Here is a 26,124-nt window from a genome sequence, read left to right as displayed (position 1 = left end):
ACGTGTCGTTGCGGATGGTGCGGACGAAACCCACAAAAAACACAGAGCAAGAGGGAGTAGGGCCGAAAAAAGTAAGAGGTAGAATAAAGAGGTATTTGCTCGCGAGGATGGGGCTCTATGTGCCCCCCTTTGCCGTACAATACCTCGTAGTATTACACTTGCCCCACCAGCCATCGTCATCCTTGTCGTCGACGGCCTTGACACTCAATTCCGTCGAAGACACTCGACGTCTTTTCACTAGAGGAAAAGGGCTGTAATTCACGACAAGGAGGCGCTGTTAACATCAGTGACTGCTACCAAAGATCCGTAGGCCAGGCAATATGGGATCGTGACGCTACGACGCTGACAGAGACACATATCACCAAGCCAGAGCTTTAACACCTTGAAGACGAAACGCACTCTATAAAGGACGGTAAAGTATAGGAAGGAAAGTGTACGAGATGGGTGGGCCAAACGCCCAGACGAGGCGACGACAAGAAGTGCTGCCATGCCCCAGCGGTAGCCGGGCTCGTCGCCTATGGATGATTCGAACGAATTGAATAGCTGCATCTAAAAGCATCCGAAGACGCTGAGAGAAGCAAGTTAAAAAAAAAAGCCAACTAGGGGAAAAAATAGCGGGCTACAAAAGATTGCGTGCACAACAACGGTAGCGATAATGGTGACGCCGAACACTGCGTCCGGTATCAGGAATGCACCGGTTTGTCACCTAGCCTCTTACTAGTCCGTCCGCAAAAAGGAGCCTTAGCAGGGCATCCGCACAAATTGTGTTTGAAGTTCTTTAGGGTACTGTGTGGTCACAGTGCTGGAAAACCTTCGAAATATGTGAGGAGCTGTAGTTGGTTCGACTGGACCTTGTATAGAGTTATTCGATAGCTGTTTTTCCAAAAGGCTACTTATTTAGCCAGGCTATTTAGGGTTAGTCAAGAACGCGTTTGATACTGAAGAAATTCAAGTGACGCGGGTAATACTTACAAAATTATTCCTATTCACCACCATTCTTGACAGTCACGTGATGATTCAGCCTTGTCTCATAAACGTTTCATAAACAGAAACACATCAATGGCTTGTTTTAGGAATGAAATTTTTTGACCACTGTTGAGACGGTGGGTTTTAGATGTACATTCACTACTGACTTTGTTGCGGTCTTAGTTAATAAGAACCTGATAGAGGCATCTTAACGATTAGAATTGGACATTGCCTATTGTGCAAAAGCGCAATTTTCGTTTCAGAAAATTTACTTTAGAAAAATTACGATTTTGATAGCTTCGATGTGGGGTAAAGTATTTGCGTGCATGCTCTTACCTCATCTTATATATACCCGCACATATATGCATACATTTACATATACTATATGGTAATGTTATCCTATCGAGACACTTAATGCTCGGTATATAGGCAAAGGGGTGTATTATCGATATTGTCGCTAGTACTGTGGTGTTATCGATTACGAAACGATAATACTGCATAAGCCAGTGTCATTTAGCCCAATAGCAGGGTACTATCGCCCACTTCGTGAGTACTCGAACGACCGAAACTTGACGGTGCGTTACGATAGAGATAATGGCTTAATTTAGCAGCAGTAGAAACTACTCGGATAGCTAAAACGCCTACGATGTACTCGTACGCATGCAGCGAGCGTTTTACCGTCGTCGTTTTAGCGTATGCCCACTTACTGTCGAACAGGCGGTTACACGTGTGTCTACCTATTGAAATTTTCTTGAGTCATTTCTGATTAAGCCCTACGTAAGCTATACGCAGGAATGGTCCGATTTAATTAAACCAAGTGGATGTGTGTGTCTTGTATCTTACTCGTATTAGGACCTAAATAGACAGATATTACCGGCGCATCAATATCGGGTACAATAAGGCGTACTGTAATTGTAATATGGCGTACATAGAATCGCCGGTTCTGTTTAATGAAGGCCACAGCAGAGAATCAATCATATCCAGTTGAGACACTTCAACATGGAATGAAAGCTGCGCGTTGTTTTCAACTTGATTATTACCTCAGGGGGTAATCACAGTGCCTCTCCGTTGGAGAAAAAGTATTTTTTCTTTTTTTTTCCACGTACAATTCGTTAATGGTGCGTTGTGTAGTATATGGGCAACTTGTTTTTCAAATCTCATTTGTTCCCTGTTGATTTCTAATCTCTCCATATCTTGTATTCTCTCCTGTTTTAAATGTCCTTTATTTAATGAAATATGGAAATTGCTACCTTTTGGAATGTAACCTATGTACTACACCCCGCATCCGGCCTAGATTATTTTTCTAGTAATGTCCACTCTGTTGAACTGGGAGCATCTCGATTAATGTATTAGTGTAACTGGTCAAGAAGACATCCGCCTACGATAGCGCTGTGAAGAGTTTGGGGTTAACTCTCTTGATAAACTTGTTTGTCTTCAGCCCGTTTAGGCCAAAGTACTAATAGGCGAAGTGTGCTGTCTCTTTAGGGGAGTACATTGACCGTGTGGCACATGCAAATGTTCATAAGTATCTAGCTTACAAGTAGATTTCATTGGTGGAAACATAAAGTAACATAGCAAACGTCATAAATTATGTCTGCGTTATTGCTCTCTGAAGAAAGTAGGCACTAGCAAACGGAAGTCAACTCAACTTTGATACCAGCACGATATCAAACTAGGTTATTAGAAAAAGTCGTCAGATAAAGAAAAAGGAAAAAAAAGAAGCCTTTGAATCAAATACGCATCAAAAGGAGTCCTAAATGAATTCGAGCACTTTGGTCCATATTAGCTGATCTAATCGTTTATTTGTATTTGATTGCAAATCTATGAGGACTCTGTGCAGGGTAGACAAGCGGGTTTGCCATTATTTCTAGCTCAACGAGCAGCTTCAGCCAAAATCGATAACTATCGTCCTCAATAGGTACGATCTGCTATCTGTAGAAATGGCTTTAAAACTTGTCCTAGTTATCTAATTTTGCAACTAAATGATTAGTGTAATTAGTTGTTACGGCTTATATATCTCTAAGTACTGCGAGTTATATAATACCTTTTTTTACCGGCCTAGGCACAGCGGTGGCCTTTCTGTTATGGGCGATTTTCTTGGCGGCGTGCATTCCCAAATCGGATCGCAACTAAATGAAGGCTGTCACGCCTCTAACTAACAATTCTATAGGAATAAATAATGATTTTAACTCTGTTGGCAAACAACACCACAAAACGCACTTTCCACAATTCCTATTATCCTAATATGTCCATTGCTGCAACGCAAAGCTTATACGTGGTTTTACCGTCTGCAAAGTATCTTCTTTCCTCTACGTTTTTATTTTGAGTTACATAAAAACCCATTCCCAGGTCTTCTCCTGACGGCCTGGTCAGCGGTTTTACTGCTTGGCCCTTACGATCCCCAGGGAAGCTAGCGTTGGCTGTCTACGTAAGAAAATGCCAATTGTGATAATGACATCTCGACGGTTTAGATTTGTTGACATCGCCGTGGGACAGTTCCTGTCTTTGATTCTGATTTACTGTTTTCGTTCCCGTTCGAGAACTTCCCCGGTCGACCGCCGTTCTTGAGCTCTCACAAAAATTCATTATAATAACTCTAACCGATTGAAATTCTGCTAGTTTATCGCTTAATACTTCCCAGCAGACATCGAGCGACTAAGTGAATTGTCCTCCCATTTTTGTACTTTAATATAGCTTGGATTTTCCAGCATGCCTGGTGGATACGTATTCAAAACTTAAAAACAATTCGGTACCTATTACTTTTATGGATATTTTTACCTTAAGCAGCAAAACTAGTTAGTTATTGTCCAGCCGTAGCCGACGCAATTCTATTGAAAGGCGATAACTCTAGCAGGCTGAAATTTGTTACACAGAAAACTGAGCAGGGCCAAATTTGACTTCATCCTAAACCACTACATCTGACGTGTCTAGCTGAAAGTCTACCTTCTGCTTTTTCTTTTATATTCATCGGACGCCTATTCACTAGCTGGATTAGCCGCTCTCAGGCCCGCTTCAATAACATCAGAGAGCCATACGAAACTACACAGGCCTGACCCGAACATCCATGTAGACTGGAAAGCATATGCCCGAGCGGAGATTCGAAATTCAACCAATTAAATTTTAACTTAAAGTAAAGACAAAACTTAAAGTGTTACGCTATAACATACCATTCATTTGCATTACTATATCGATATAATATACGCTTATTTGATGGCTAGTTTTACTTCCTCCGGTATGGTCATTGTCAGGCTACCGCTAGACATTTGAAGAGTCGTTATGAATTCTCCATTAATTTCAATGTTTCCGACAGCCGTTTCCACCCCGTTGAAATTCTTACAGTGACCGCGTGAATTCAAATGATGTGACGAACGCCTTTTCGGTGACGCGCGCGGTGCCATCTAGGAACAGAGGGCGTCCAGCACCCCCCCCCCCCCTGAAGAGCAGAAACAAGTGCTTCTTAACTAACGTTTCCAGGCCTTTCCATCGCTTAGTGATCTCGTTCTACAAGAAGGCGTGGAGTTCTGCGGTACTTGGTATTTCGTTCGGGGACCAAACATTTATCCTAAGGCAAGCGAATCTGGCTCAGCGACACCAGCTTTTAAATAGGTTGTAATAGATGGATGTAGTCGGGTAAAGGGACAAGTGGAAAGAAACTTTCACCATGCCCTAGAGACCTATGTAAGCAGTTAGGCTGATCCAAGTGTCTTTGGCAGTTAATCGTGCTGTGTATCGTTGGCTCGGAAGCGTACCTATGGACCTATTGTGTGCCCCTTACTTAGCAGTGGAACTGTCATTTTGTTTTAGAATCAATTGTGCAACCAGTACATGAATTTGGTTGGTTCCATTAGATGGGTACTGTACTGCGTGTGCGATTATTTATCTGTCGAGTGGAAATTCAGTGCCCTTATTGTCATCGGCGTCGGGCACGTCTAAAATGGATCCAATAGATGGCGCAAGTTTAAGGTTGACATTTGAAAAATAGATTTGATATTGTTCGATACAGGATCGTCAATGATGGAAAATTTAGGGGGAGACAGGCCGTTCTTGGAGATACCACTTCTACTTATATTCCAATGTAAACTTTACTGGTGGCAAAACATGGGCGTACTCAGACCGTGCTTTATCTAGTCGCGGCACACTTAACTGTATGTAGTTATAACCAACAACGAGCAGAACAATTAAACTATGTCTCGTAAAGTTGTGAGACACAGCTTGGTTTAGGTTCGAAAAGTTTTTTTTTGCCAAGTTACTGGGCCCATGTACCAGTACATGGTTTATACATTGATTATGAAAAATGTCATCAGATATTTATGCGCCATCCTCTTCTGGCAAACAACGATTTTGCAGTGCCACATCTATGAATGCCTTGTTTGTTCTTCCCAACTTAGTAAATTCTACAATGGAATCGCTAAAATTATCCCCATGATACTATTGTGTAGCAACGATTTTGTTAAATTTTCGTGCCACAGCTGCGTCCGCTGTTCAGATGATGTTTGTATCAGAGTCTCCGTTTTATTAGTGAGCTTTGTTTACCCACGTCTATCTTTCCGATGAATCCGCCAGCGACGGAAGCCTCTAGCTGTGAAATAGCAAATTAATTAGAACATTTGCCAACAACAGCAACAATGGTGCTAGCAATAGAAAACTCCAGCACGAGTACAGAACACCATGAAGTTCAGGCTTTGCCCGATGGCTGTCGTATACGTTGGTGGTCGCTTACTCACATTCGGCTGGAGTCGGGTAACGAAGTTCGCTCATTTTGACTGACTGACTGACTGACTGACGGCAACAAACGCTCCTGTTGGTCTGAACTGAGACCCCGGAACCTCATCTAGCTTTACTCTTTAGCTGCCTCTATTCAGACATTAAGACGGACTTCAAAGCAGCGAGGGCGCAAAAGATCCAGAATAGGACATGCAGTAGGCAGGCTCTGTCAGTTAGCCTGATAGCCCGGTGTGCCACAACCTTCTCTCTCTCCGATGTATCGATAATTGATGGTGGCAACGCCCCCTATCAAAAAGTGGCAGTAGCGATTCAGACCGTTGCGCCAATAGTGACGCTGCTATTGGATAGCGCTCTGCCACTGGCATTATTGTGCCCAGTCTGACGCTGCTTTTGTCGTGTGCCACTCAACTTTACATCGACCTCGTTTGGTAAGGAGAAGCCAAACGAACTGAAAACGGGTGGGTGAAATAAATCGGGTGCGAAACATAGAAGATGACGATAAAGAGACAGGAAAATGGCGAAAGGGAGAAAAAGAAAGATCTAAAGGAGAGGAGTATGATCAAGCAGACAGCGAAAGACAGAATGTGTGCGAGAGGCACGAACAAACACATTCTAACGTTGCTCTCCGCGTCGCTGTTCTCGGTTTCCCATAAGCGAGCGACGTTGATGTGGAGGCTACAGCCAGGTCCAGGCTGACGACTGGAACGAACACCAAAGCCAATAGTAATTCAATGGCTAACGCTGTGAGCTCTTGAACTTTACTGCTGATTGATTTATCTGGCACCATTAGGACAGGCGACCTGCGCTGTCGTCCAAAAGCACCCTCGTGATTTTTCCATATCTGGGCCAAATGGCTATGACAACGGTTTTATTTTCGAGACCAATCGTTGAAGAAGTTTTACTAAGGAAGCATAAATTGTGTCGGAGAACAAGCAAACAGAACGAGTCGATATTTTCGAAATAGGTTTAATACACACTAAAGATGGACTTCCACACGGTTACTGTGCAGCAGGAAAGCTACGAGCTCTATGTGACGAAGGAAGCTTAAAAGGTCTATGTAAGTGAAGAACTATACTTTTATATATTGTGTTTGGGTCCATAAATGATGCACGACTATTGTGTCACTATGTTTTTAGGTACATTGTTTAGGTCCAGGTCGTTAAATGATACTGTGGTAGCCTTTGAAGTTGTTGAGATACAGTTCAAAAGCATAGTGTTACAGGTTTCTAACGTGTAATTAACAATATCCTAACTTGACTGATGAACCCCATATATGTCTGTTTAACTAGTACATAATCTACAGATTTCTAAAACTAAACGATATTTCTGTCTGCAATGTCAGTTACGCCAGCGAGAAACGTATCAAATAATATTGATTTCTTGTTAAGAGTTTATACACAAGTCAGCGCGTGGCAAATTTACTACCCACTCAAACTGAGAGCCTTTTCTCTCTGTATCATTTCCAGAAATATGTTTTTACTACTGCAAAAAAATGACCTAAATAGAAGATAAACATAGTGAAAATGCAGCGGAAACTCGATTATAGTATAACGAAAATACAACGGTTCACCAATGTCACCGCGTTAGATAAAGACGATCAGCTTTTTTGGTTACCCAACAGCTGCAGTTTACTACATCATAGACGGAAGAACGGTTCAACAGTAACGGAATGTACATAAATTGCAAAGCTAATGATTCATGAAAGAGGAAAGATAGTAAAAACTCGAAAACGTATAGAGGAGATTCGACGGACGTTTTTGGCGGCTAGATTTGGCATGGCTTGACGAAACACCGCTCACGAAGGCCGCAGGTACGTGTCGAAAACAGCGGACCGTTTTCGATTCTAACGGAAAAGGATCTGCTAGAAAAGCTACGATTAATCGAAGGAGAGACCTAGAGGATATCTAAACACGCGAGTATAACCGACCGTTTTACTAGTATTCACGTTCCATACGTAGTTTCCAATGGTGGCTTTGCCGCATCGTCTTCAACAAACATACACGTTTCAACAAGATAGTACTTTGTTCCATATTTTCCGAATACTGGAGGGGTGGCCAGTTGAACATATCGGAATGGAAACTGTTGGCCATCTGACAACCCATATTTAGCTCAGTTGAATTAATACATGTAGAGCATATTATCTATAATACATGTAGCATATATGAAATGACAACAATCACTCGCTCAGTGTTGCCATGTATCCGTACAAAAAGGTTTTATTACTGGACTGCAAGCTGTTTAGTATCCGAATTCAAGCCATGATCTGACTAAGTAGTAGCTACGTTAAGTTAAGACATCTGCAAATTATACCCCTTTCGTTTAATGTAAAAACGTTGCGCAAGCATGTGTTCTCATCTGGACAAACTTAAGTCATATTCATAAAATTTTGCTTACGTTTAAATAGGACTGCATTTTCTTATATTTTTATAGCAAAAAATAGAAAGAAAACTACAATGGGTGGCCATATCTTGTCTGTATTCAATGCTTTCGTCTAGATGCTGTTATACATTGCTTAGTTAGTTTTCGTATTTTGGTACATTTCCATCTCGATTTTGTCAAGACCTTTTGTTAAGCGCCTGTACTTATCAGACCTTTCATAGACACTGAAAATATATTCAATGAATACGAATGCGTTTTAAGTCACGATCGTTCAGCAACTGAGGAAAGAGTTTGTAAGTATGCCCTATTAGTTTATAGGGGCACTGCGGCCGATGCTATACAAGTCAATGTACAGTTGCATGAAAATACTGACGCTAACATATAGACGTATTTCAATTCAAGAGTTTTATCCAGGATCGTCCTAGGACGTGAAAACATATAGATACTTTTTCTGAACCGTCCATAGGGGTATACCACATGTTCGAGCCGCTTGGCCGACAGGCAGCCAACAGTGCTATGACAGGGAATGACATGCTGTTTAGTTTGGATGAATAAATTTTGCTCGGATATGGATTTTACCATTGCAGCGGAGGAAAACCTTGACGGATTTTGGCAGACCTTTGCCTCTTCTTCTTTGTCTGAGGTCTTTACTGCCAAAACTCCTTCAAACGGAAAACGGCTGTAATTGAGTTTGCGTGTTTGCCTCAGGTGAGCTCGTCCCTGAAGCGCACTATTGCTGCTGGCCGACATTGCTCCGAGAAGCTCTTCGATTTCTTGCGCGATGCGCTTCTCCTCTGTGCCGGAGCGCACACAGACATCCTATCGTCGTCTGCTAACTCCTCCCATTGCCAGCCTGTTTGCTGGCTTATCTCTGTTCGAGTGGATGAGTAACCCTGCCCTTCCGTCCCATATCACTCATATAAACCTCCTCTCGAGACCCACCTACAGCTAAAACCGAGAATACGCGAATACGATTCTGTTCGATTCTCGCTTGTTCCTGCTTCATCCACTGGCCCGTTGAAGCTATGTCGCAAATTACGTACCCCTCAAAAAACTCGCTGCGGGCTGTAAGACAACTTTATCAAAAAAGCCTGTAATTATCTGTCTATATTAAATTGCCTTTTAGAAAGCGTTACTTAATAGATACCTTAGATCGCACTAGGTGTAAAATCATCTTGATATTCTTCGTTCCTACCGCAATAATCTTTTTCAAGCAGCGTCTGCTTTTACAAACGAAGTGCCTCAAACATTACGAAGATCTAGGATAGCTTTAGCGTTCCCCATACCTTAGCTAGGCTTGTGCCTAGATTAGAAATTCTAGGATGTGCGTGCCTGACAAATCACGTTTGGTCACCTCATTTATTCCGTGTATTAATTGCTCTTTGTCGCTAAATGTAAACACTGGCTTTTGCTTACGGTGGTAAGCATTCACTCAGAGCAGTTTTCGATTCGACGATCGTTGGCCAACGCACTTAGACGCAAAAAAAATACGTACAATCACGTTATGGGATTCAGGCGTTCGGATGTGCTTAGATCTGCTAACCCACTCACAATCTCGGTAGTAAAACGTTCGTCATGTCTGCTAGCGCTTTCATTGCGACCTGCAAAACATTATACTCACGAACCACGTATCATTACTTATTCTGTATGATGTACGAGCGAAAGGCTCTAATAGTTATTGAATAATTGTTATTCTATTTTTCTATTGCAGTATCAGCAGGATCTCTGGAACTTAAAAACTTCCCACCTTTAATTTTTTTTAGTAACATTTTGGCTATATTAATCATTTAATATGAAGCACGACAACCGATAATACTAACAAATCCCCTGTCAAAAGACCAATTTAAATCGTAGAGTAACTAACTCCAAGACTAACTTAGATTATAATTACTCTTAGGATGAGATTGTTTGGCATTATCATGGTGCTTATACTAAAGGTGTGTTTATAGATCTTCACCAGCAGAGGTCCGTTCGTATGTTAAGTTGCACGGACAACCCCTGCAAGGTCCTATATTAGGTTTAACCTTTAAATCAGTAAAAGATACAGAGAGAGGAGGCGATATACATGCTTTGCGAATTCTACTGAGTTTGACGTCAGATACCACCATACAATCCCAGCTCCGCAGTCCCCGTTTCAGGCCTTCGGTCGCCGACGCAGGTGCTTCGTACCTCATTTCATCTGTTGGCCCAGTGAGAGATCGGCTACCGACCAACTGTATCCCACTGCATCGCACAGCACAGCCAATATTCGTGCTGGTACCGCCTGCTCCTACTGCCAGGCTTATTCGGGCCACTTATTAGCGGATGAGCACTAACGGAGCTGTGTCTGTTCGCAGCGTCAAAGACCGTCGTTGGATTGAACCTACTGGTAGAATCGCATCGCTCTCTTCTTCTTCTTCTTCTTCTCTTGATGGCGCAGATCTCGCTGGGATTTCGTTAGTGGACGTGGATTACGTTAGAAGAGAGCCTGAAGCTTGTGACGCGGTGAAACTAAAAATAAAGCCGGGAACGAGGCCGAAATACCCTAGGTCTCACGTCTCATGGGGCCGTTTCCTGTCGACGTCAATGGCAAGAAAGAGATATAGCGGCGACAGCAGCTCTAGGGGTCTAGCACAGTAACAGCGACACCGGCGGCTATACAACTAGTAAGACTCATCCGTATCGACGTGGGTCGGCTATAATAGAGGTCGCATGTCTCGTTATAATGAAGTCAAGCCACATATAATATATACACATCTACCAGGAGTGTTAGTGGTTGTTCTCCCGGTTTTTTTTTTCTTTGTTTTGTCCAGCTTGTAAATACGCTTGAAGAAGTAATCGTATTGATTGTTACTGCCATTGAGTATGTTAGAGATACGCTGCGAGATAGCTCGAGCTATTGTGAAATAGGGAATTTATTGTATATCAATTTATATGTGTAGTAACTGCGGCTATGCCTGTTGGGCTAGCGATTCAAACTATCTGTTTGTGAACGATGTACTTCATGCTATACTACAGTTATACTATGTGTCACTGTAACATAAACGAAGTGGCACACTTCTTCGCAGTAACAAAACAGCTCCAATCCTATGTCAGTTAGATCGTAAGTTACTCTGAAAGGGCTCTTTTAAGCGGTCTTAAGCGACAGTGTTTTTTTGTCAATAGTATTAATTAAGCTAATCGAGATACGATAAAATAAGCCTTATTGGTTTAAATAGTTTTCTATGACGCGTAATTGTTTAAACATCGTTTTTATTTCTATCAGATATTGGCAAAAAGCTAATTTGGCTAAAACTAATTTTTGAGATAGGCCTTCCTGAAACCAAAAAATAAATAAAGCGTTCATAGCATTTAGGAAACGTTGGTAGTATTCGCAAATGCTTTATTTGGCTCAAAAAAAAAAAGAGAAAACAATCATGTTGATGACTTGGTCTAATCGAGACCCTGTATTAACAAGCAAGCGCGCTAAATGTAAACGAAGGCTTCCAGACGGTTGAGATGGGCTAATATACATTGTGAAGGCCCTGAAGCTAAACTAGGAAATAAGGGATTTCGAAAAACAAGAAGCCACACTCTTGCTACGTAGCTGTTAAACACCAAAATTACTGCTGAAAGCCTTCTGTACTCCCGCCGCGAAGATCTTTAGCCGAGGACCGATGGCTTTTCTATTCGAAGCCACATTCTGGTAATCGAGTTAGTTATATTCTGGCATGGCCTTCCGTAGAGTGTGCTTGAGGCAAGCAAGATTGATAACGCACTACGGATGCTATCGACTACGAAGTATATCGAATGCCCCCCCGAGCCTATATGGGTAAACTCGTGAAGCTGTACAAAAACTCAACCTTTGTCAAAATATTACCTTTGTGTTAAATATACAGACGTACATTTTCCAGTACGGCAAGTATTGTTTTAGAGAAGATATCGAATATGCATATCAAATCATTAGAGGTCGTCATATATTTATTCGGGCTTTCTTCATGGCTGTTTTCCTTCTTTATGTCCTTATTGAATCACGGGATTATCCTACAAGAAAGGCCATTCACCCTCCCTCTGCTTTTAGCGTTTCTCTCACAAACGTGCGAGTCAACGACAGCTCGGTGCTTAAGCTCTCCTCCAGAGCCCAATAAAAGAGCCTGCGCGCCGCATCCACTTACTTCGAAGGTTACTTATAAGCCGTCAGGTAAATCGATAATTTGAGTGGGTGCTGAAATTATCGGGGAAAGTGCAGACTTTTCGTAGATATAAACGGCGTGTTTTGTTATGATTCAAACAAAAATGTACAAGGGAGAAAAAAAACTATATTCAATATGACCGAAATAGACCTGCGATTCCAACACACTAGCTGACTCGTTTATTTTATGGCATATGAAGACGAATCCTTTTCAAATCGCATTCAAGAGTTGAAGAACGATCACAGTTTTTTGTCAAGAATAACTAACTACCTTTGCAAGCCTTTCTGAAGCCGTGAGGGTTCGAAGGCTAGATTTGTATTTTCTCGTGTTTTATTACTGGTGGATTATTTATACGTGAATAGACCTCGTACTGTTGCATTGGTATATTACACTAGTACATTAGTAATATTATATATATAATACACACCGACCAAATGGTTGCCAAATTCTTGCCAATTTCTGTCTATGTATATATATATATATATATATATATATATTGTCCCGAAGGCTTTAAAAAGAAACTTGGAAAAAAGGCTTCGAATTATTGCTTCTATTAGAAGTTCAGTGTATCTTTCATCGTCGTTAAAACAATCATACGTCCTATGTTACGTAAGTCGGCGTATAGCCAGTATCGAGTCGGTTGACTATGAAGCGTTATATTTTCTGAATAACCCAATATCCATAAGTGTGAGTTTTTAAGGTTCTAATACAACAACGTTCGGACCTAGTAGCGCAAGCACTCTTAGAAATGATCGGTAATGCGCCTCTTTGAAGATATTTATAACCTACGAAAGGCCGCAATTCAGCTTATGACTGTATATACAGGAAAAGCGTTCACTCTAAACCCGATATAAAATCATAGTGTATCTACATCTTGATTACGATTTTTAGGCGGTAGTGCTAAGTCTTCGCCTTTTTTTTTTCTAGGACATAAGATCTTTTTGCACATTCTGTTGATAATTCGATATTATAGTACACATACCTACAGTGTTCAGGATCTAGTAGTTTCATCCGAGGGGTTATGGCTCATCAGGGTCAGCCCCGGAAAAGACCTACTTTGAGTTCTGCCCCAACACAGATACAGATTTATTCCAAAAACTAATTATAGGTTGTGTGGACACCCAATCTTGTTTGACGTGACGAAGCTTGTGGGCTGCATGCACAGCTCATATATCAAACGAACTGGGTATAAATCTGGATTTTAGCACACCTACGGTTAACGCATACCAGATGTAACGTTTCTATTGCCACGATTTGAGAAATACAATTTCTGACACAAAGTCAATGTTAACTAGATCTTGTCCAAAAGAATATAAGCGCAGCCATCCAGGTTTGGAGCCCTACGTTCCCCGATCCAAACCCGCAAAGGACCACTAACAACGAAAACTGATGGTTTTATGTTAGAATGTAATAGTCCAAAGTGTTAGTTTATTGGGTTGAATACTAATACAAAGAAGTTATATACCACTATTTGCCGTAGACAGCTGTAATTTGTTTCTATTGTGGTGTTTCCCCACGTAGCACGCGCTAATATTACGACACACGCATATATGCAGCAAGAGTTTTTCTTAACCAAAAAGAAACAATTCTGATCCGGAAAGTTCTAGCCCATATTAGCAACGTGCGCCGTCATCGTTATATGCATATGTTGCAAAATTTTAACTCTAACGGTCTAAGACGCATCCAAGATTTGTTTTTCTCCTCATCATGTTTCACAGTCTGTATACAGTCACCATGCCAGGTTCTCTCACCCCTTTTCATCTATGTATCAGTACTTAGGGTTTCTCACCGTTTTCTTCAATTCGCCACAACACATAAATGCTAAGACGTTGTAATATAGTAGCGAAATGAAGCTATCCGATACTGTTGTCGACCATCCTATTGTGATTATCAGTTGAAGCAATCATGATATATATAATCGTTGAAAGTCGAGGAGTCGCTATAGTGGATCGGGTCGACGGGAAATAAGCGTTCGCGCAGGCTTAAGCCGTCTCGCTTAAGCTTTCGCGGTGAACTTTTTGGCGCCCCCCTCACCAACAGCGTGATCAGCCATTTCAGTTCCTGTGGCAGTTCCGGGCACAACCGTAGCCCGAGCTGACGGGTGAACACAGAAAGCTCATGTGAACAATAGGATCTCCCCAGGGAAAGCTATAAGGACAACGTGACGGCCGCTAGCTGTTTGTAACCATCCAACGCTACGTGACAGGCTCAACAATATATGCTGTGGTGCTCTGTCCACAATCGCCCTACTGAGAAACAGTGGGAGAATTCAACATTGGTTCATATGGAAAACATGGGCGACGGGACGTCCATTCTGCCGCGTCCGTTCCGTTGCGGCTAGTCGCTTTGCAAGCGATTCCTGCGGCTTAATTTCTCTTTTCGGTGTTCCGTTCAATAGATGCGATTGGAGCTAAATCACGGATCGTTCATTTTTGAGACAGGACTTGTAATATATGCTAGAGATAGAGAGACAGACACAAGTATTGCGTTTTTTTAGGGTATCCGTAGGTCGGATTTCGATCGCTCAATAGCAGTTTGGAATAAACTCTTGTCCCGGCCTCTGATAATTTATACCAACGATTAATAAGCAACTACTAGACGTACACTCATATGGGCAGTGCCCGATACGGTAGCTTGGCTAGTTGGGGTTCGGAGTGAAAGATTGCTTCGAACCGCGCTCATGCATATTGCCGAATTTATAAATGAAGTTGTATGGACAACCCCCAGTAAGGCCTTGTTGGTGCATATTGTATTTTGTGAGGTGACGCACTGACATTGTACGTTTAGGATGGATGATAGTTTTATTCAACATATGACCGCATATAATAACGTGAACGTATGTTGTTTGTATCCATTAAGTGCAATATTATCATAAACTATATTCTTGTTTTGAACTGTTTTGGTAACAGGTAACAAAGGTCTTTTAGTGCGTTGGTGATACCCAGCGTTGCGCGTATAATTCGTCTGCTGTGCACAAGACGAAACTCTACGATTTTGTCACTTTAGAAGCTTTTTTGGACCGGTTAAAACACTACATTGACTGCACGAATGATCAACGAGAACTTGAAGTTGTATGAATGGAATAAATAAATATGTCAGCAACCTACGACAGTTATATTACCTCCCCAGCGAACTAAAGAGCCATGTAATCGACTAAATATATACAATTTCATCTGGCAAACGAATTGGACTACGACTTACTAGAGTTTCCACAGCATATTCTGCATAATATCGAGGTTCTATTCTTAAGAGGTAGCAGTTTACCTATGCAACAGAACCTTGAAACTATTAGCTTACTTACATTAATCATGCTTACTCGTTTCTAGCCTTCACGCTAGGACGATATCTCATGGTGGTACCCGACTGTATCCAGATCTTTTGAAAATCATTCTGCCAGAGCCTTTTTATGGACCCGATATTAGCGTTTTCTTAGTTCCATTCATCATTTTCTCTCAGGTCAGTATGGCAGTGTGTTTATCTACCGCCAGATACTGTATATAATCCATCGATGATTCTGTGTTTTTATCTCCTATCTTTAACCGCTTATTTCCTTACTCAACCCTGACAAATATTTGCGTCTCTGCATCGCTCCTGCAAAATTCGACCGGTGATTATAGATTCTCACTCACGATAACTTGCAGATTATCCATTTATGTCAAGTTTTTTCCGGTTCTTCTCGTGCACGACGGAGCAAAGGCTGGGTCTCGTCGTTACCCGTGCAAACCCGCTTGTACGCTTCTGTAAGACTTTGATATCGTTTCTTCTCGTTCGAGCATAGCGCCTAGTTATTCGTCCTACCTACCGCGGTGGTAAAGGTCGCAGTTGTACTTGTAGCTATCGGGGACAACGAAGGCATAAGCAGATCAGAAAGCGTTTTACGACTTTTGTGCACTGACAGAATCATGTTGGCTTAGTCAGAGGTTTTGGAAAGGATCAACTTTTTTGGAAGGGAGACACAGAGAAGATCTGTCATCGGAACGTAATGAAGCATGAACAGACGGACCACAACGTAGAACAGTGACGACTAGGAGAAGAAGATGTTTTGCACAGCGCAATTCACTGGGGTGTTCACTGAAGACGGGTGCTTTGCCAATGTTCGGATAGATGTACTTGCCAATACAGCCGTCGGCGGTCAGACAGATTGTTTTTGGATTGTCGTTGTAAGACATTTTGCTATAATGTTAAATCAAGTAAGCAAGAAAGTGCTAACAAAATACGGACAAAGCTATAAGAGTAAACGAATTTACGATGGTCGCGTTATGAAGTGTATAATTATTAACTGAAGAATACGGAGCTTCCGCGGCAAATACTTACGTCTTACGTTGCCGTAATCAGAGTCAAGAAAAAAGTTCTCTTTAAGAGAACTTGTGAAATTTTTATTGCAAACAAAATGTTTTTTAGTCTCAAAAAGGGAAACGTTAATTGAGTGATCGATTTGTAAAACGAGCACAATTTTCAAATGGAATATCAAATTATAAATGTTAATTCACACTGTTTGTGTAGCGCGAAACACCGAATTATCAAGCTTAATGATTCAAGTTTCCTATATCCATCTATGCCCCTGGTTCGTCGAGAAAACGGTCGAAGTCAAACACTAACGAAACAGCATCGACTTCGTTCGACGTAATACGTTACCTTAATCAGTTGCAACTATGCCCCCAGATACCCTTCAGAAGATATTTGCAATCATAGGTAGTTCTGACCCCTCGAACTGATAGAATATGCTACAGAGATTGCTAGTGCGTGCAGCTCTGTGTCATCCTAAGATGTATTAATAATTGCGTACAAATGATGATTGTTTTTTAGGTTCGGACATCTTCTTAGTTTGAAGTTTGCCTGATGCTATAATCGATATTATAGCCAAAAAATGTAGTTTTTTTGCCTTCTGAAAGTACTGAACTTCTTCGCTTTCAATTGAGACGTCTTTTTAATGTTTCTTGGCCCTAAACTTTAGTTACATCTCGATGCAACTTTTGAATTAAATCCAATTCATTCTCAAAATAACTCTAAATGTATACTTGGCCAACCTAAGTGAAATACCTGGGAAATTGGTTGCGTTTAAAAAAGCATCTTATTGTTGTTATTAGTACTATAATTACCTATAGTAAGGTTTATCGTACTTCTTAGTCATTTGCATAATACATTACTAGCTTATTAAACGACGATCAAGCTGCTGTTTTGGACGCACACATCTGCACCCCCACAATTTAATGAGACCGAACCCCGTTATACCTAATCGTAATCGCTTCGTTCAGATAAAAACAGGACGGCTATAACTTACGATAAATCAGGGGTGATACCCAGTCGCCCATTCTAAGGTGACTATGAATAAAAGAAAAGCAAGAAACCCAATAAAAGCACATTGGCTTCTACCACCACGTGTTCCGCGTAGTGTCGTTAGTATAAAAGTTGACAACGTCTATAAGACACAAGATGGTCAAATAAAATCTAGTGATGACTTCTTGTCATCAATGAGAGGACTGAATTATAAAAATAAGCGCCCATATGTTTGCCATTAGCTAGCAATGTTAGATCTAATTCATGTATTTCCAAAAATGCTTCCATCTGTACGACAAGACTTCTGGCATTTCAATCCGAGATTCTTCCAGTCGAATTTAAAGAGATATGGCTGAAGGCCGAGTTCTTGTCAACGAGTCGCACACCGATGATTGCAGTTTCACACTGGCACCAATTTTGTGAAGAAGAAGACCATTAAAGCTATTGATAAATAGTTGCGTGCTCATCCCTCAGGTTGAAAGTACTTGAAATTAGCCGGACTCACGGCCACACGAAAGATTGATAGGCTAACTTCAAACTAACGGTTGCTTTTTTTGGCAAGAGTAAAACTTATTGCTCTTTGGCCTTGATAAGGTAAGAAGTGAGAGCTTCTGTTGACACTCGTTCCAGCATCAGATGATGAAATACAGACTCACCCGTTATTTAAAGGAATATGGCATTTGATAAAGCTTTAACCAATCTGAAGCAGGATTCATCATTAGACACGCAATTATGAGGAACTGGCAGCTTATGAACGAAAGTTAGGGCAGGAGTCTGTGAGAAGGTGGCTTGAAAGGGACGAACAATCCTTCAGCAACAGCTGGCAGTTTCGTATATACAGACCCAGTCATGACGTATGTACTTTAAATTCAAGATCGATAATGAATTTACAGAAATGCTTTTATTGACATTACGCCTATCTATTCGATTATGATACAATATCTGTGCAGCGCAGGAATCTTCTGCTTTGAGCGTCTGCTGCATTTATTACTATAGAAATCGTATGAAGTCCACAATAATTTTCAGTGTGTATCAACTCAACAACAAAATGAGACTACCGCGGAAGTTTGTGAAGCCATGGCAACGAGGTCGAAAGCTATAGCCATAGCTAACCAGTAGTTATAAGTTAATAATAATGATATGAAAACAATTAGATTAAAGGCGCATTCTGCAAAATAATGGAAGTCGAAAATGAACGGTACTTATATTTACGGCAGTATATACAATGCTTACGGCTATCATAAGTCCGGTTACCATTTCTGTACTCACTACCGTCTACCTTCGTGAAACCGTTCGAGACATCTAAGCGTGCTATATTAGTCTTTTCCACGCGTCTTCATGCTTCTTCATGCTGACTTTTACCGCGGTCGTTTTTTTAATAACACGTTGCATTTTGACATCTCAATTTTGTGAGTTGAGTAGCTATTACTTACGATCAATGCAAGCTTCCATGGGCGCCAGTAGACTGCTCGAGCATGAAGGCCCCGGCATGGTTGCAGCAACTGAATGCCTGCTACCGGTCAAATATGTCTCTTAAACTTCGCTCATGGCAGTGCTCGTCCGTCGCTAAAGTCGTTCTGTGCGGATATCAGCAGTAAAACCGGGATAATAGCAGGGGTCACTAGAGGCGGCACTAACATAAACTGCCGAGTCCTCAATGACGTCCAGACGAAAACCGCAAAAAAGCTCGGTAACGGCGACTTCTTGGCATTTTTCACCTACCGTCTGTAGAAGGCTTGTCTGTGCTAGTAGTCCCGAGCTTTACCATCAGCTGTACTAGTCAGACAAGACAAGCAGCCATCTTGTAAGTTAAAAGAGTAGAGTCGGGGCATATCCGCTGCCCCCTTTTCCACCACCCTTGTCCCATAGCAGGCGACCGAGTTAGTCAAACCAAACATCTATCAGCTGCTCAGCGGTAAGAGCAGGTCGAAATGGAGAGAACGGGTATAGATGGATAGACAGATGTTAGTGGATAGTGGCAAAAGCACCGTTCGTTGGTTAAATGGCTGGGGATGGACAAATGTTTCGTGTTCGTGGTGGTTCGAACCGACTGACCGGCGCCTCCGAGGACGAGGCCAAATCTTCAAAGATCCAAGGAGCAGTCGGAGGAAAACAAGACCACCTACACCACAAAGAAACGAAAAATAGCTGCAATCCCCCACCACTGCAGCGGATGTTCGCCTGCACTACGCTCAACGGTGATGTTTTTGCTGCGTAGGATGTGGCGGCCGACCAGTAAGGCAGGGTAGGTCAAACACAAATAGTGAGAATGCGATAAAAGAAAAATAGATGAGAGAAGCTTCTATGACAGGAACACTTGTCGAGGCATCGCCCTCCCGCCATAACTACCATGTCACTCCCGCACGAGGGGAAAGAAACCTTAGCAAGCGAACAGTGAGTATAAGTTGGAACAAAATTGGATAGAACAGAAGAACAGAGCCTGAGTAGCAAGGCATACCGTAGCATAAGCGAATGAGGCCACACAAGCCACGCCGGGGCTATACCAAGGAGGTTCCCCACTACTGCTACTACATGTGTTCTTGCTACTACCGTTAACCCTCCTATCTTCAACCTCAACGGGTGCTTTCGAACATCTTCGCTTCTTACCGCCCGCTTCACCAATTTCCCTAACCCTTTACTGAAGTCGTTTACCGTCCGTATGAATGGCCTGCCCTCACCTTCAACTTCCCGTTCTTATAGCTATTCCTATTTGATGCGCTCGTGCTGGTTGCCGCAAAGCGTAAGATCGAAGGCGTTGGCTCTTCCGCTGTTAGCCTGGCGTCCCAAACCAACCTTTTCCTTATTGTTCGCTTTTTTGCGAAAAAGGGAACACTGCTGACAATGTGCACTGCTACTGATCGCCGCTGCCGCAACAGCGTGAAGAAGAAAGTGGTAACTGCACTAGTCCCCCGAGATGCAGAGCGAGTACCGGTGCCTGAACCGGCTTTGGTCTTACTTCCAAGTGGTTGCTGCTTTCGATGCTGATGATATGGTAAAAAAGGGTCCAGCGACCAACGCTATATGAGGCAAGCAAAGCCCCCTAGACAGCGTGATGGAAAAGCCCCGGTTAGAGGCAGCTTTCCCCTCACGCCCTTTTCCGTTTGCCCCCTGACTTCTTACACCCCGTTAAAGGCCAAAGGCGGTTACGGGCAGGTCGAGAACTTTGCTAGGTACGAAAACGGGAAGTGGAAGGGCGATGGACCGAACGTGCTTTGAAACCCTTTGAACACCTACATACAAGCCGGGGAGGAGTTCTACGGGGGAAGGTGGTCAAAGTCGCCATTTCTATTCATCAGGCGTGCTTTCGGTCGAACAGAGTAGAAACTGCGGCCAGAAGCGACAAGAAAAAATAGCTCATCATAAGATCTACGGTGCATCGAAGCAAACAGTGAAGTAACGTTGTGGGTCGCGCATGACCCGTGAAGACAACAGGCGCGAAGAGAGGCATTATGTATGAGCAAAACAGTGTGTGCTGGACATCTCATAGATAGGACTGATAGGACGCGACAAATATACGGGTTAGCACATGAAGTATTTGCACAATAGTAAGATTAAGCCATCAGTAATTACAATGTAGGCCTTATCTGCTTAAAATCCTATGTTCACGTGCTGGGTGTCGTCCATAATAATGACCTAGCTGATTTTAGCGTATGCTTTCCCAAATATTTGATGGTAGCCGACAACGGTATATTGATTAGTCAAAGTGATGACTAATTTTTTTGTTACTCAATATGCTACAGTTTTCTGGACTTGAATGGTAATTATCTTTTAAATACTAATGGGATGTGCTGTTACGCAGTGAATGTTTACTTTCTCATTGTGCACTGGGAGGCGTCATATATTTTGCTTTGTAGCACGAATGGAAAATCGTTTTATTTTTCGGCGCTCTCATTTACTACGATTTGGGCGCGCGTAAAATGTCTTCCTCTATAGCGAACAATAAGCGCAGACACCGAAGAATGGCCTATATTATAGTATTTTTATTTCGAAACTTTGTCCGCAGTGAGAGTACAGTGGCACTGCGTGCACCAGCAAAAAAGCTGAAAAGCACGGCCCCGCCGATAGGGCCTTTCATCGGAAAGAGAAGTTTAATCCGGAATTACTCTGTTTCATTCAAGGCCTTTTAGTGCGAGCAGCGTAATACGTTTCTTACTCGTAATTTTCCTAAACGTCAGTGATAGCTAGATCAAAATGGTGCGCTTTGTTGATACTAAACGTTTTTAAATAAAGACAAGTTTCCGGACTGGAAAGTGGGAGTTTTCAACGATTGTCCTTGGTTGGAAATAACAGAGCTTTTTTATTATGTCTTGTGTTAGATCGTATTACCTGGACAAGCTTATTGGGGTAAAATCTCTGCATTACACACCAGCTGTCAATAAAGACACCCTCCATGTAAAATCCTCGTTTTGAATTAAGTTTTTCTTAATAACCGATTTGTATAGTAGAATTATTCAGCCCGAATCAAATAAAAAAGAGCGGTAGGGTTAATGCTGTAACTGCCACAACTTATGTCTAATACCTATTTGGCCTTTCGGTCCCGCAAACGAACGAATTGACAGTAACCAAAATAACTAGTTATTATACGCGTTTGTGCCGGCACGATAACTTGGAAGGCCAAGCCTCGGGTTACAAAACACCAGGAGTCACTGCTTGAATGATACATAGTACGTAACCTTTACAAATAGAGAAGGTTGTAATATACACCTACGCTAACTGCGATCCATACAATCATAATGGATAGCATTGTTAACGATTCTGAATGTTACGGATTAAATATACCTATAAAAGCTGTGATATGTTTGACTTTGAATAATGATTACCATCATCATCATCACAACTGATAATAATAACTATAATATACTATCCTTTATGTCGCAGTATTTTACCAGTACTGAAATTAAATGGACGTCACAACTTCTTATAGATCAGGTCCTCTCGAAACGGCACAAAGTAAATGGTAATCTAGCAAGTTTTTAAGATAAACAGAGCACTCTTTACCGCATCATTGTTATACTCCTATAACCTACAATAAGCAAAAGTTACTTGAAAAAGTATACATTACATCGCCTTATCTGCCTCAGCTCGACCATTTTCAATGATACAAAACTTAATGAGCGAGCCGACGGTCAACTCAACGAATTACGTCTACGCCAGCCACCTCGTCGAGATTCGTCCTATAATCAGGCGACCTTTTCTTGGTGTAGAAAAGTTATGCACTTCTTATGCAGTTTTTATGTCGGGCAGAAAACAGAAGCGCAAATGACGAACAGAGCAGATGCTGACAATGAATAGAAAGTCCATAGTTTTTTTGAACACCAATAAGCTACGCTGAAGTGTTCAAATCTACTATCTAGAATGAACACGAATCTACACAGATCTTGTGAAAAATACGGTAAAACCTTAATGCCGGCTATCGTTGAGATCGTCAACGAAGTCGAATTTTTAACGTCCCGTATTGATTGTTTGTACCTTTTGGCTGTGGCGGGACTTCGAAGGACGCATGTTCTCAAAGACGAGAGTATATGAGCGATACAGGAAAAGGTATGACCTTGCACGTACGAGGACGCTTTGTGCTATCGCACATATGCTTCTAATTTCTGTAAGTCTAGATGTAATACATTTATGAACTTATTCAATAAATAGAGCCTTCACGATGTGGCCTGATAAAAGGCACTTTGTGGAATATTTCTTAAACAATATCCATCTCAAAAGCAGAAGTTCAATATGTACCAGGTGCGCTATATCAGACGAACTAAATGAAATTCCACTAGAATTGGTTGATTTTTCACAGAATACCCGCAATTGATTACGTGCATTTTTCTGCCTTAAAATATCTGCTGTATATTTACAGAACATTAAGCCGGTTCAGCTTCGTATTTGAAACTGAAAATTCAGGTATTGTTGGCCTACTTAAATAGGAACATGTATATATCTATATATACATGTATAAACATGTTTACTTTGAATAGAGGATGACTGACTTGGTTCAATCCCGCTAAAATTAATTCGAATAGAAAATGTATACACCAAAATGAAAATCCGCTTATAGTCAGCAGTGTTTGTTGCAGGAGCTGTAAATCCCCTAAGGTGATGCATAAAACATTCTGCCGTATTAGTGATGACATGACGAAACAAGGTCTTAACGAAAAGACGTCGAGCTCTTCGTTTTTCGATGTTGCTAGATTTTGTGAATATGTGCGCGCTGATAAGCGTACCACGTACCGTATTGCCTTTACACTACCGCCGTGAGCAGCATATATATATATATATATACATATATATATATATATATTTTTTTTTTCTTGTGCACATTCCCTAAAACAAATCAGCTTAGATTGCGAATCGGCGAACGTTCTAAAGAGCCGTCATGGCGAACGCCGTCCATATATTCCTTTTGGTTTTAACCAGCTTGCTTTCCCCCAGTATAAGCTCAATCATATCTAACAAGGCCAAGACCCAAACAGCCCATAATCTTAACGTCCGGTCCGTTCCGGATCAGCATCGTGTCGACTTCTGTTTTTTAATTCGACGACCGATTTGTAATCTGGCAACAAACCCGTTACCTAGTGCGTAGTGAATAATCATCAGAAAATTCAGTCATAACGGAAACACTGCAACTTCGACCCTTGATTCCTTCCGAAGATTCTGTTAGAATCATCATAACCTTGGCTTCCGGCACTCAATTTTTTCAAAATTACTTTAAGATCGGCTGGACAAAATCTGACACTTAGCACGGTTTCAGGTACGAATTACTCGACAATTACCAGGACTTCGGCTTTAAATCAGGTGACTTACCATGATCTCGGCCGAATAGTAGAGGATGTTAATACATCAGGTTCATGTTTAGAACCTTATAGTTGCTAAAGTAGATTTGTAGACTGTAACAGGCAATTTGCAACAAGATTGTCTATTCAGCAAGCTAATTAGAGCTAAGGGATGCTTTAATCAGAAGTGCGGTACAAGCTGAAAAATAGGCGAGCCAATACGAAATACCAACAGCAACATACGTACCCGCATATACCTTACGGCTATAAACTGTCTATAGAAAAGTTCGCAGAACGCTCAGTTAATGAAAAAGGGGAAGGGCCAAGCGTTCGTAGCCATGATGTCCATTGTCGGGCCGACGGGTCTAGCCTTTGCATGCAAAGGTCCAGTTTCTCGTCAACAAACTCTGCGAACGAATTGGGCACATGAGCGTATAGCAAACGTTTTGTGGAATCTATTGCGTGTGTTGTTATGAGCTTCTGCCATTGACTGCCTTGCAGAGGCATGTCGGTTCATCATGAAGTGTTCATTTGCTTGTTGGCATAATGAGCCCGAACGATTCAAGTCTGATACGAACATGCTCGATCTTCAGATCCACCTATGATGGTCGTATGTAGATAGCATACGCGAGACTATCATCTCAAGTATAATAACATTTGTCTCAGCATCGGGTGTGCGTGCATAGCGTGTACGGCAATTGCCTGTCGCATTTCACAATTGTAACCAGACTTATTATACGTTAGCCTCGGTAATCTGACGGGAACGCACGTATGCATGTGGTTAACATCGCTTCGCGTGCTAAGTGAGCGTTTGGGTATCCAGTTAATGGCAAACTATGTTGCTTGTGCTGGACTACTGCCTGATGCTGTCCGAGTCAGAAGTAGTGGAAATTCAAGTTATAGTAAAGAGAGCCTATTGCAAAGCTTTATGGAAAATAGAATGTCAATGTATATTGTACGACGGATATTGTACGAACTAACTTTCTTGAAATACGCTTATCTGAATTACGTTACGTTACGTTACGTTAACACCGTGGCAGCTCTTCTTTTTCGTTGAGACGATGCTTCTTGATGAATTCTTTTACCTTAAAGATTTTAGGAGAAAATACGCTTGCAATCGGACTGTTGGAAATGAACACGACCTTCATTAACCTAGTTAACGAGATTGTTTGAAAATGCTATTTTGTATAGATGGCTTGTATTAGCTCGTGGATCGACCTTCTGTATAATGCAACTAAGGGTTAACTCGTTTTCGAACCGCCCCTTGAGCACCGCAGCTATATAACGCATCAAACGTAAGGCAGCTGATCAAACACTAGTATATATGAGGACAGCATATTAATGCGTGATAAACGATTACGCCTCAGCTAGAGCTGTATTCCATATTTAATATTTTGTGTGCATTTTTAGCTAGAAACTGTTACTCAATCTTACATGGACCCACCGCCATAAAAATTCCATCTTTGCTGGTGGTGGGGGTCGAAACCGTCATACATACAAGTTAATATCCCGCTATCGGGGTAACCAACTTAAACCATTTAAATCAACGTCCATCAAGCGGGTTGACATCAAAGTAAGTTATTTAGCCGGTTCGTACATCTTCATCGCGCCCAAAACAAAGGAATTCTCACCAATCTCCATGAATTTTCGTTCGAGTTCTCCAGGTTCGTCCTGAATGCTTCCGTTGCCGGAAGCCCAAAGCAATGACATAGATTTTCGAACAGTAGCAAGAAATCTGCTAAGAAATACACGAAGCGATTTCAACTCATTATGTATAGTATTAGTGCTTTTTTAGAAAGGAGGCTTTGACACGATCTAATTGTTCGAGGTTCTTCACTGTAGGAACTACTGCACTAGGTTGC

General features: G+C 41.7%; 1 protein-coding gene and 1 long non-coding RNA gene across 28 annotated transcripts in view; one reads left to right on the top strand and one right to left on the bottom strand.

Moving 5' to 3' along the window:
* The window catches only part of LOC111254985 (uncharacterized), a 56,114-nt gene that overhangs the window by 27,924 nt on the left and 2,066 nt on the right, over positions 1–26,124 (bottom strand). The window lies entirely within an intron of this gene.
* Positions 4,619–26,124, top strand: part of LOC111254983 (uncharacterized) — a 79,976-nt gene continuing 58,470 nt past the window's right edge. The window contains exons 1-4 of one of the 18 annotated variants that reach the window (XR_015317415.1): positions 6,174–6,748; positions 7,158–7,501; positions 15,548–15,677; positions 15,882–17,599. This is a non-coding gene — a long non-coding RNA (uncharacterized LOC111254983). Of the gene's footprint in view, positions 6,749–7,157; positions 7,604–9,781; positions 12,388–15,130; positions 15,328–15,547; positions 17,600–26,124 lie in introns of those variants that run through there. The other 17 variants (XR_015317412.1, XR_015317401.1, XR_015317399.1 and 14 more) reach the window with 17 other exon arrangements.

This window comes from Varroa destructor, unplaced genomic scaffold (genome assembly GCF_002443255.2).
Source record: "Varroa destructor unplaced genomic scaffold, Vdes_3.0 BEIS01000007.1, whole genome shotgun sequence".
NCBI classification, from domain to species: Eukaryota; Metazoa; Arthropoda; class Arachnida; order Mesostigmata; family Varroidae; genus Varroa; species Varroa destructor.
This window is presented reverse-complemented; position numbering and strand designations above follow the sequence as displayed.